This window comes from Dasypus novemcinctus, chromosome 15 (genome assembly GCF_030445035.2).
Source record: "Dasypus novemcinctus isolate mDasNov1 chromosome 15, mDasNov1.1.hap2, whole genome shotgun sequence".
Classification (NCBI taxonomy): domain Eukaryota; kingdom Metazoa; phylum Chordata; class Mammalia; order Cingulata; family Dasypodidae; genus Dasypus; species Dasypus novemcinctus.
Window position 1 is genome coordinate 103,957,426 of NC_080687.1, and position 9,149 is coordinate 103,966,574.

The 9,149-nt window shown below is 48.5% G+C and overlaps 1 pseudogene; it reads left to right on the plus strand.

Moving 5' to 3' along the window:
• The first annotated feature begins 7,717 nt into the window (after positions 1-7,717).
• Positions 7,718-7,815, plus strand: LOC111760551 (U6 spliceosomal RNA; annotated as a pseudogene).
• Positions 7,816-9,149: the final 1,334 nt, after the last annotated feature.

A 9,149-nucleotide genomic window follows, 5' to 3' on the forward strand; every position in this document is an offset into this window, starting at 1 on the left:
AGAAATTCAAACAGGAACCCAGGTGACTTCCCCTGGGCAGATTCCAAGGAAGAAGCGAAAGTGGCATCGAGAGGGGCCACCCCACCAGCTTTGCACCCACCAGCCACCAATCAAAAGAGCAGGCAGGTGAGAGAAGCAGGTGCCCGGGTGTGGCGTGGGCCCCGTCGCCCTGCTCCACGTGCCCTCGCCCACCCACCAGTCAGCTTCGAGTCAGCTGAACTGCGGGCCTCGGGCCCCCCGCGGCCCTCGGACTTCCCAGCACAGCCGCTTTCCTCGCCCTTCCCGCTGCTGCCTCCCTGGGTCGCTGAGGCCCTGGCATTTACACATCCTGAATTTGGAGCCAGACGATCCGGGTTCAGCTTCTGGCCTTGTGGTGATTTAACTGTGGGCTCGAAGCCTCAGTTTGCTCCCCTGTGAAATGGGCATCGGGCTAGCAAGCCCTCTCTCTTTCTATTCCCAGCAAATTGGAAGACAATGTGTCATAGGTGACAATGAGGATCAATGCTGAATTGCTTTAGTGTGGAAACCCTTGGTGGCAAAGCAGATCTGAGGGAAGGGCGAAAGTGGGCATGATGAGGTCAATCCCTCTACTGTTGTTTTTTTACATTTTTATTGCAGTGACATATACACATCACTAAATTTCCCATTTTAACCACTTTCCTGTGTATAATTCAGTGGCATTAATTACCCTCTCAACACTGTGTTCTCATCCCCAGCATCCATCACCAGCACTTTGCCATTCCCCAAGTGGAATCTCTGAGCCCATTCACAATCACTCCCCATTCCCCCTTCCCAGTCCCTGGCAACCCCTGATAGCTTTCTGTTTCTAGGAATTTGCTCATTTCTTATAAGTGAAGTCACACGATATTTGTCCTTTGTGTCTGGCCTATTTCACTCAGCATAACGTCTTCCAGGTTCTTCATCTTGTTCTGTGCATCAGAACTGCATTCCTTTTCGTGGCAGGCTACTATTCCATTGTATGTCTAGACATACCACATGGTCTTTGTCCGCTCCTTCATCTACTGACACTGGTGCTGGTTCCCCCATGCTCTTTTGTGCAGCATTTTCACCTTTAAAAGCATCTTCCCATCTGTCTTTACCCCCATCTGACAGGAGACAAAGCTGAGGTAAAGCAGTGGTGTGACTGAGAGCACCCCACACAGGGGATGTCGGGTGCCTCTGGGCCTGGGCCTCTGACGCTGAGCTGGGGTGACAGGACCCTGGCGCTTTTCACACAGCAGCCCCTACCCAAGGCAGGAGGCCACACCACCACCCAACTCCAACTTCTGGGTCCCTGGAGGGTGCGCAGCCTGCACTGGGGGAGATTCACAAGCACGTCCTCAGGTAGCTTAAGGCCCCTCATGTGGAAGAGGAGTTAGGCGAGTTCTAGGTAGTCCCAAGGCAGAAGCAGGACAAGTGCTGGGAGTTATAGGAACAGAGAAGAGATTTCAGCTCACTGTGAAAAGAAGCATTCCAAATACACTGAACTGGATACAGACGGAGAAGGCCACCTGAGGGGTAGTGAGCTCCCTGCTGCTGGAGGTGATCAAGTGCAGGCCAGACAACCAGCTGGCTGAAGCAGTTCAGAGTGGAGCAAATTCTGTGGTAGCATTTCACCTAGAGCAGGGCTCCTCAATCTTGATACTGTTGACCTTGGAGCAGATAATTCTTTGTTTTTTAAAAATAGTGATAACATCCATGTAATATAAAATTGGCCATTTTAACATTTTAAGCATACTATTCAGTGCATTGATTACATTCAGTGAGCTGCCATCACCGCCCTCCCTTACCAAAACTTTTTCATCCTGCAACCAGTAACTCTGCGCCATTGAATAATAACCCCAATTCCCCTGCCCTCTGTTTCTATATCTTTGCTTATTCTAGATATTTCACATAAGTGGGACCATACAGTATTTGTCCCTCTGTGTCTGGCTTGTTTCACTCAACATGACGTCTCCAGGGCTCATCCATGTTGTCACAGGTGTCAGGACTTCACCCTCTTTACGGCTGCCCAATATCCCATTGTGTGCCTGTGCCACATTTCTTCATCCACTCACCTGTCGATGGACGTGTTTGGCGCTGTGCATACTCCGCTGTGAGCCCTGGTGCACACGTGTGGCTGGGTGATAGCTTGCTGTGGGCTCTCCTGAGCATTGTAGCATATTAGCAGCATCCCTGACCTCTACCCACTAGGCACCAGCAGCAGGCCCCACCATCCCATCTGTGACAACCAGAGTCCCCAGACCCTGCTCCATGTGCCCAGGAAAGCAAAGCAGGCCTCGTTGGAAAACTGGCCTAAAAGACCTTAATGACTTTTAGGTAAGATTCCATCATACTCCACGTGTAACCACAAGAACCATGATCGGGAAGCAGATGTGGCTAAAGCAAGCAACTGGGCTCCTGCCTACCACATGGGAGGGCCCGGGTTCAGTTCCTACGCCTCCCAAAGAAATCGAGCAAGAGAGCGAGCTGACAGGACAGGCTGGTGCAGTGAAGTGATGCAAGGAGGAAAATAAGTGAGAGACACAACAAAGCAGGCACTGAGGCAGCTCAAGCAATTAGGTGCCTCCCTCCACATGGGAGGTCCTGGGTGCAGTTCCAATGCCTCAAAAAGAAGATGAACACACAACAAATAGACACAGAAAGTGCAAACAACCCAGGCGGTGGGAGGTTGTGGAGTAAAGAAATAAATAATAAATCTTAAAAATAAAAAGAACCACTGTCATTTTTGGAGCCCCTCGTGGCCTGTGCCATGCCAGGAGTCTTATACATCACCTCGTGGAATGTCGCAGCTGCCTCAGTGGTCCCTCTCCTTGCACCGTTCTTCCCCACCCCCTGCCTGGCTTACTCTGTCCTCTTATGTCCCAATGGTGAATCAACCCCCTCCTCCTGGAGGCCCACCTGTCCCCATCATGTTCACAACCCCCTTCTTTCATTGCATCCCAACACCCCACTTCTTCCCTGAAGAGCGCGGCACTCTGTGAGTCTCCATCTGACACCGTCTTCCCACCGACAGCGACTCCTGGAGGCACCTGGCTGGCTCATCTCTGGTCCCCAGGAGCAGGGCCTCAGTGGAGTGAGGCGGAGACATGGCTCGGTGGCACTGACGGACCAGCCACGGTGCCCAGGCAGCCTGCTCCTGCAGCCTGAGCAGAGCCGCTGCCCCGCCAGCCAGCCCCTCGGACCACCCCTTCTGCAGACAAGGCCCGCCGGGCCCCTGCTCCCCAGCTCCTCCACGCAGAAGCCAGCCATGTCCAGAGAGCAGGAGGGAAGGGCCTGGAGAGCACAGGCCCCTCCCCAGGCCCCAGAGCCCACACCAGGCCCTCTCGTCCAAGCTGGAGGACGTCACTCCGGAGCCCAGTCAGGGCCTGGTGGGGACGTGGTCAGGGCTGAGGGTGTCCTGGGCAAGTGGGTGTCATGGCACAGCATGGGGAGACCCCCATGCCTGGTGGTCTACCCCCATCCTGGGGGTGCCTCTGCCCCCCCCTCCTCCTCTCAGGGCCTCAAAGCTTTCCTTTGTAAAGTGAGGAATATTTGAAAGTGAACATCAGTGATTTTCACGCTTTCACTTGCATTGTAATTTTGATTTTAACGAAAGTACCTCACCCCCTTATTAAAGGAAAATTGCACACGCTATCCCAACATGCAAGACTCCAATACGAAAAAACTTCTAGGCACCCCCATGTCCCACCCTGCCCCACACTGGCCCTGGGTAACTTCCCAGCTCTGCAGGCTCCGGGGAGCCCTTCAGGTCCGGGCGTCTGTGAGTCCCGATTGGCCCCACTGGACACGGCGCAGATATGGGGTGAGTCCAGGCCCTCCAGGGTCCTCAAGGCCCTGGGTGGTGGCGGTGACTCATGTCATCCTTGAACACGCTGAGATTCTTGATATCTGAGTATCCTGTTTATTTCTGTGGGTCTCTGGGAAACAGGAACCACAGTACCCAGCAAAGAAAACTTACGGAACTCATTACCCCAGAAAGGGTTGGGCAGTGCTCACTGTGTTTGAATGATGGGGCCTCAAATCGAGACACCCAGGCCTGATCCCAGCCTGAGAGCAGCAGCCCCGGCCCAAGGGAGCAGTGGTGGTGACAGCAGCTCCAGCATTTTCCCTCTTTTTTTTAAGGAGGTACCGGGGATTGAAGCCAGAACCTCATATTTGGGAAGCAGGCACTCAACCACTGAGCAACAACCACTCCCCAAAATATTATTTTTTCAGGTGGTACCAGGGCTTGAACCCAGGACCTCATACATGTGTGAAGCAGGTGCTCAACCATTGAGCTACAACCGCTCCCATTTTCTCATGTTTACAAATTGATAAACTGAGACTCACCACAGAGGAAAGTAACTGGCAGTTCCTCAGAAAGTTATCTAAGAATCATCATATGACCTAGCAGTCCCATTCCTAAGTATAAACCCAAAATAACTGAAACTGAGGACTTAATTTCTACCCCCGTGTTCATCACGGCACTATTCACAAGAGACAACAGGTGAAAGCAACTCAGGTGTCTATCAACAGATGAATAAACAAAATGTGGTATATGCACGCAATGGAATATTATTCAGCCATTAAAAGGAATGAAGTTCTGATGCATGCTATAACATGGATGAACTTTTTTGAGTAAAATGGGCTAGACACAAAAGGAGAGATATCGTATGATTCCATTTAAATGAAATAACTAGAATATGCAAATCCATAGACAAAGTAGATTAAAGGTTCCTAGGGGCTGTGGAGAGGGAAATGGGGCTTTATGGCTACATGGGTGCAGGATCTTGCGGGTGATGAAAAAGTTCTGGAAATGGATGTGGTGATGGTAGAACAAATGTAAATGCAATTAATGCCACAGAATTGTACACACAAGGGTAGTTAAAATGCTAAATTTTCTGCTATATATGTTACCACAATAAAAAATGATTAAATAATAATCAAAAAAGAAAGTAACAGGCTCAGAGCCCTGGAGTTGCCAGCAAGTGGCTGAACCAGAATCATTGCCTTCCCCATTGGAGGCCTCGAGTGGCCGTGAGCAAACCAATTTGTTCTGGGAGCTTGGTCCTGAATCTGGAAACAGCAGGTGTGTGGCTGGAGCATGCCTTCATGCCGACACACATGTGCTGACCCCACATGGGCACGGGGTCAGGTTAGACACCGGAAATAGAGAAATGAATAAGGCCCTGCTTGTCTGGGAACCTGCTGTCATGGGCCCAGAACAGTGTGACAAGTGCCATGTCAGAGCTAACTCTGCCAGGCCGTGGGTGGGGAGCCATTGGAGAAGGCTTCACCTAGAAAAGGAGGCCTGAGCCAATTGGGAGATTGCATAGTCAAGTGGTAGAGAGAGGTGGAGGGAAAAGCATTTCCTCCAGAGAGAACAGTCTATGCTAAGGAGAAGAGGCATGAGGCCAATCTTGAAGAATTCCTCCAACTCTAACTCTTCAGTACTGAAGGGTCACCATTAAGAGATGAAGAGGGGAGAAAGGGTGGGTATCTGGGGGTCAATATCTCAGGTTCCAGGCTTCAGGGAGCTTGGGGCTGCCCATAGGAACCTTTCTAATACTTATGAGAGTTTCGGAGTCAGTTCTTATTAGATCCAGGAGAGCCCTTTAGGGATCTACCATCCAACAGGCTCATTCTATAGTTGAGAACACTGAGGCAGGACCAGCCTCTTGCCCAAAGCCAGTCAGGCAGTGTCAGAGCTGGACTGGGACCTGGTCTCCCCGGAGGTCCCAGGAGCCTGGCCCTGAGGCCACCGTCAGGGCATGAAGCATATTTTTTAGATTGTGCTGGACATTGTTCTGAGTTTCATATCGCTCATCTCAGGGTAACCCTGTTCTACAGATGAGGCAGAGAGGCAGAGAGAGGTTCAGGAACTTGCCCAAGGTCACACAGCCAGTCCCTGGGGACTCTGTGTCCTCTAGAATCCAGAACAGCCCTGAGTGCCCATTGTGGACACCGACAGGGGATGGTCTTCTTCGGGGCTCAAGGCCGACTGGATGGAGCAGGGATTTACAGTCCAGCTGGGGAGACAGACACAGAAAAGATCATTCCCTTGAGTGTGGGGGAGAGGTCAGCCTGGGGCTGTAGGGAGAATTCCCACAGGGAAGCTTCTTGAGCTGAACCTCAAAGGAGAAATAAAATTATCCAAGGAAGAAGAAAGGGAAGGACACTTAGGCATGCTGCCTGAGTGCACAGAACTGAGGGAACAGAAAGGAGCCTGGTGTACTGGGAACTGCACACGGGTCAGTCTTTGTCAGAACAGACAGCAGGAAGTGGGGGGTGTGAGGCTGAGAGGGGCGCAGGGGCCAGACTGAGGCTTTGGACCCTCTCCTGTGGGTACGGGGAGCCATGGAGGGTTTCAAGCAGGAGCTTCATGGGTAGATTTTTGTTTTAAAAATGTCCCCCTGGCCCCAGCCTCGACTCGGGCCTTGGGCCAGGCTTGGTGAGGCTGGGATAGGAGCGGGCCTCTCTGCAGAGCTCTCCTTCTGAGGGCTCCCTTGCTGTGTCCAGGTCCCAGCCTTTGCTTGGCAGTTGTGAGATGAAGCTGAGATTCGGAACAGGAAGAGCTGTGCTTGGTTGATCCCCTCCCTGCCCCTTCTGTTCAAGTCTCACATGGAAGAGAAAAGGTCTTCAACAGAATTTAGCCCAGAGCAAGCCTTTGTGTGGATGAGAGAAGTAGTTGCCTGTGGGAAAGAGAACTAATGGAACACTAAGGGAAGTTTTGTCAGTGTTTCCCCAGAACGCAGCCCTGGAAGAGTCTGCTGGAGAAGGATCCATGACACCTTATGAACTGCATCCCCACCAAACTATATTAAAGGCTCTGGGAAGTCCTGCAATGGAAAACATCTTTTATGTTTTGTTTCACCCAGTGTTCTCCAAACCTTTTTATTTTTTGGGAGGTACCAGGGATTAAACCCATAACCTTGTACATGGGAAGCAGGCGTTCAACTGCTGAGCTACATCTGTTTTCCTCTCCTCTCCAAGCCTTTTTTTTTTTTTTTTAAGATTTATTTATTTCTGCCCGCCTTGTTTGTGGTCACTATTCATTGTGTGCTCTCTTTGTCTGCTCATCTTCTTTTAAGGAGGCACTGGGAACCGAACCCAGGAACTCCCATGTAGAAGGAAGGTGCCCAATTGCTTGAGCTCCCTCCCCTTCCTGCTTGCTATGTCTCTTGTTGCATTTCCTTGTTGTCTAATTTTGTCATTGTTGAATCATCTTGTCATGTCAGCTCACTCTGCCACCCTGTCATGTCAGCTTGCTGTCTTGCTTGTCATCTTTAGGAGACACCAGAACTAAACACAGGAACTCCCATGTGGTAGGCAGGGGCCCAACTACTTGAGCCACATCCGCTTCCCTCTCCAAATCTTTTTGATGTGAAGTGCTTTTTTCCTCTGAACACCAATGAACTTCCCTAGAAACTGGAGAGCAGCAGAACCCACTTTGGTCAGCGATGGTATAGAAGAAAGAGCAACAGACCAGGAGTCAGAGGCTGGGGCAGATAAAGGTCCTGACAGGGGCACTCACTACTTCTCTGAGCCTCAGTTTCCTCCTGCTACCTCCTGTTTGGCCATTGTCTTGTTGTACATAATGTATGAACACACTGCCTCCTGGGGAGCTTGTGTTTCCATCTGGGGGTAGCTAGTATGGGGCACAGGGCCTGGTACTGAATGATTGAATGAATAAATGAATATATGAATGAGTGAGAGCCTAAAATGAGACTCAGCATTGCTTCAGCAGCACACATACTAAAATTGGAATGACACAGGTTAGTGTGGCCCCTGCGCAAGGATGATACACAAATTCATGAAGCGTTCCATATTTTTTTTACAAAGTCCAGCATCCTGTCTTGATAAGAACATTTCAAAAGATAAGATTAGAAGGAAACTTCCTCAAGATGATAAAGGGCATATATGAAGAACCCACAGCTAGCACCATACTCAAGCCTTTAGCCTTTCCCTCTAAGATCTGGAACAAGGCAAGGATGTCCACTGTCACCGATCTTATTTAACATTGTGCTCAAAGTACTTGCTCAAGCACTCAGGAAAGAAAAAGAAATAAAAGGCATCCAAACTGGAAAGGAAGAAGTAAAATTTTCACTATTTGCAAATGACATGATCCTATATATAGAAAGTCCAGAAAAATCTACAACAAAGCTTCTAGAGCTGGTAAAGCAGTTCAGTAAAGTGGCAGGATATGGGATCAACATGCAAAAATCAGTAGCATTTCTGTACACTAATAATGAGCAATCTGAGGAAGAAATCAAGAAAAAAATTCTATTTATAGTAACAACTAAAAGAATCAAATATCTAATACCTAAGAATAACCTTAACTAAGGATGTAAAGGATTTTAGATGACATTGCTAAAGGAAATCAAAGAAGACCTAAATAAATGGAAGAATATTCCATGTCATGGATTGGAAGACTAAATATCATTAAGATGTTTATCCTACCCAAATTGACAGATTCAATACAATCCCAATGAAAGTTCTAACAACATTTTTTACTGAACTGAAAAAGCCAATTATCAAGTATACTTGGAAGGGTAAAGGGCCCCCAATAGCCAAAAACATCTTGAAAAGGAAGAACAAAACTGGAGGAATCACGTTACCTGACTTTAAATCATACTACAAAGCTACAGTGGACAAAACTGCATGATATTGATACAAGGATAGACATTCTGATCAAAGGAACTAAATTAAGAGCTCAGATATAAACCCATGCATATTTGGCCAACTGATATTTGACAAGGCCATTGATCCAATTCAACTGGGACAGAATAGTCTCCCCAAAAATTGGGGCTTGGAGAATTGGATATCCATATCCAAAAGAATGAAAGAGGATCACCATTTCATGCCCAATATAAAAATTAACTCAAGATGGATCAAAGACCTAAATATAAGAACTAAGACATAAAGCTCCTAGAAGATAATATAGGGTATCTTTTATGAGACCTGGTAATAGGAAATGGTTTCATAAACTTTACACCTGAAGCACAAGCAAAGAAAAAAACAGAAAAATGGGACCTCCTCAAAATTAAAAAGCTTTTCTTCTTCACAGGAGTTTTTCAAGAAAGTAAAAAGGCAGCCTACTCAAGGGGAGAAAATATTTGGAAACTACCTACCTGATAAAGGCCTAATTTCCAACATATAAAAAGAAA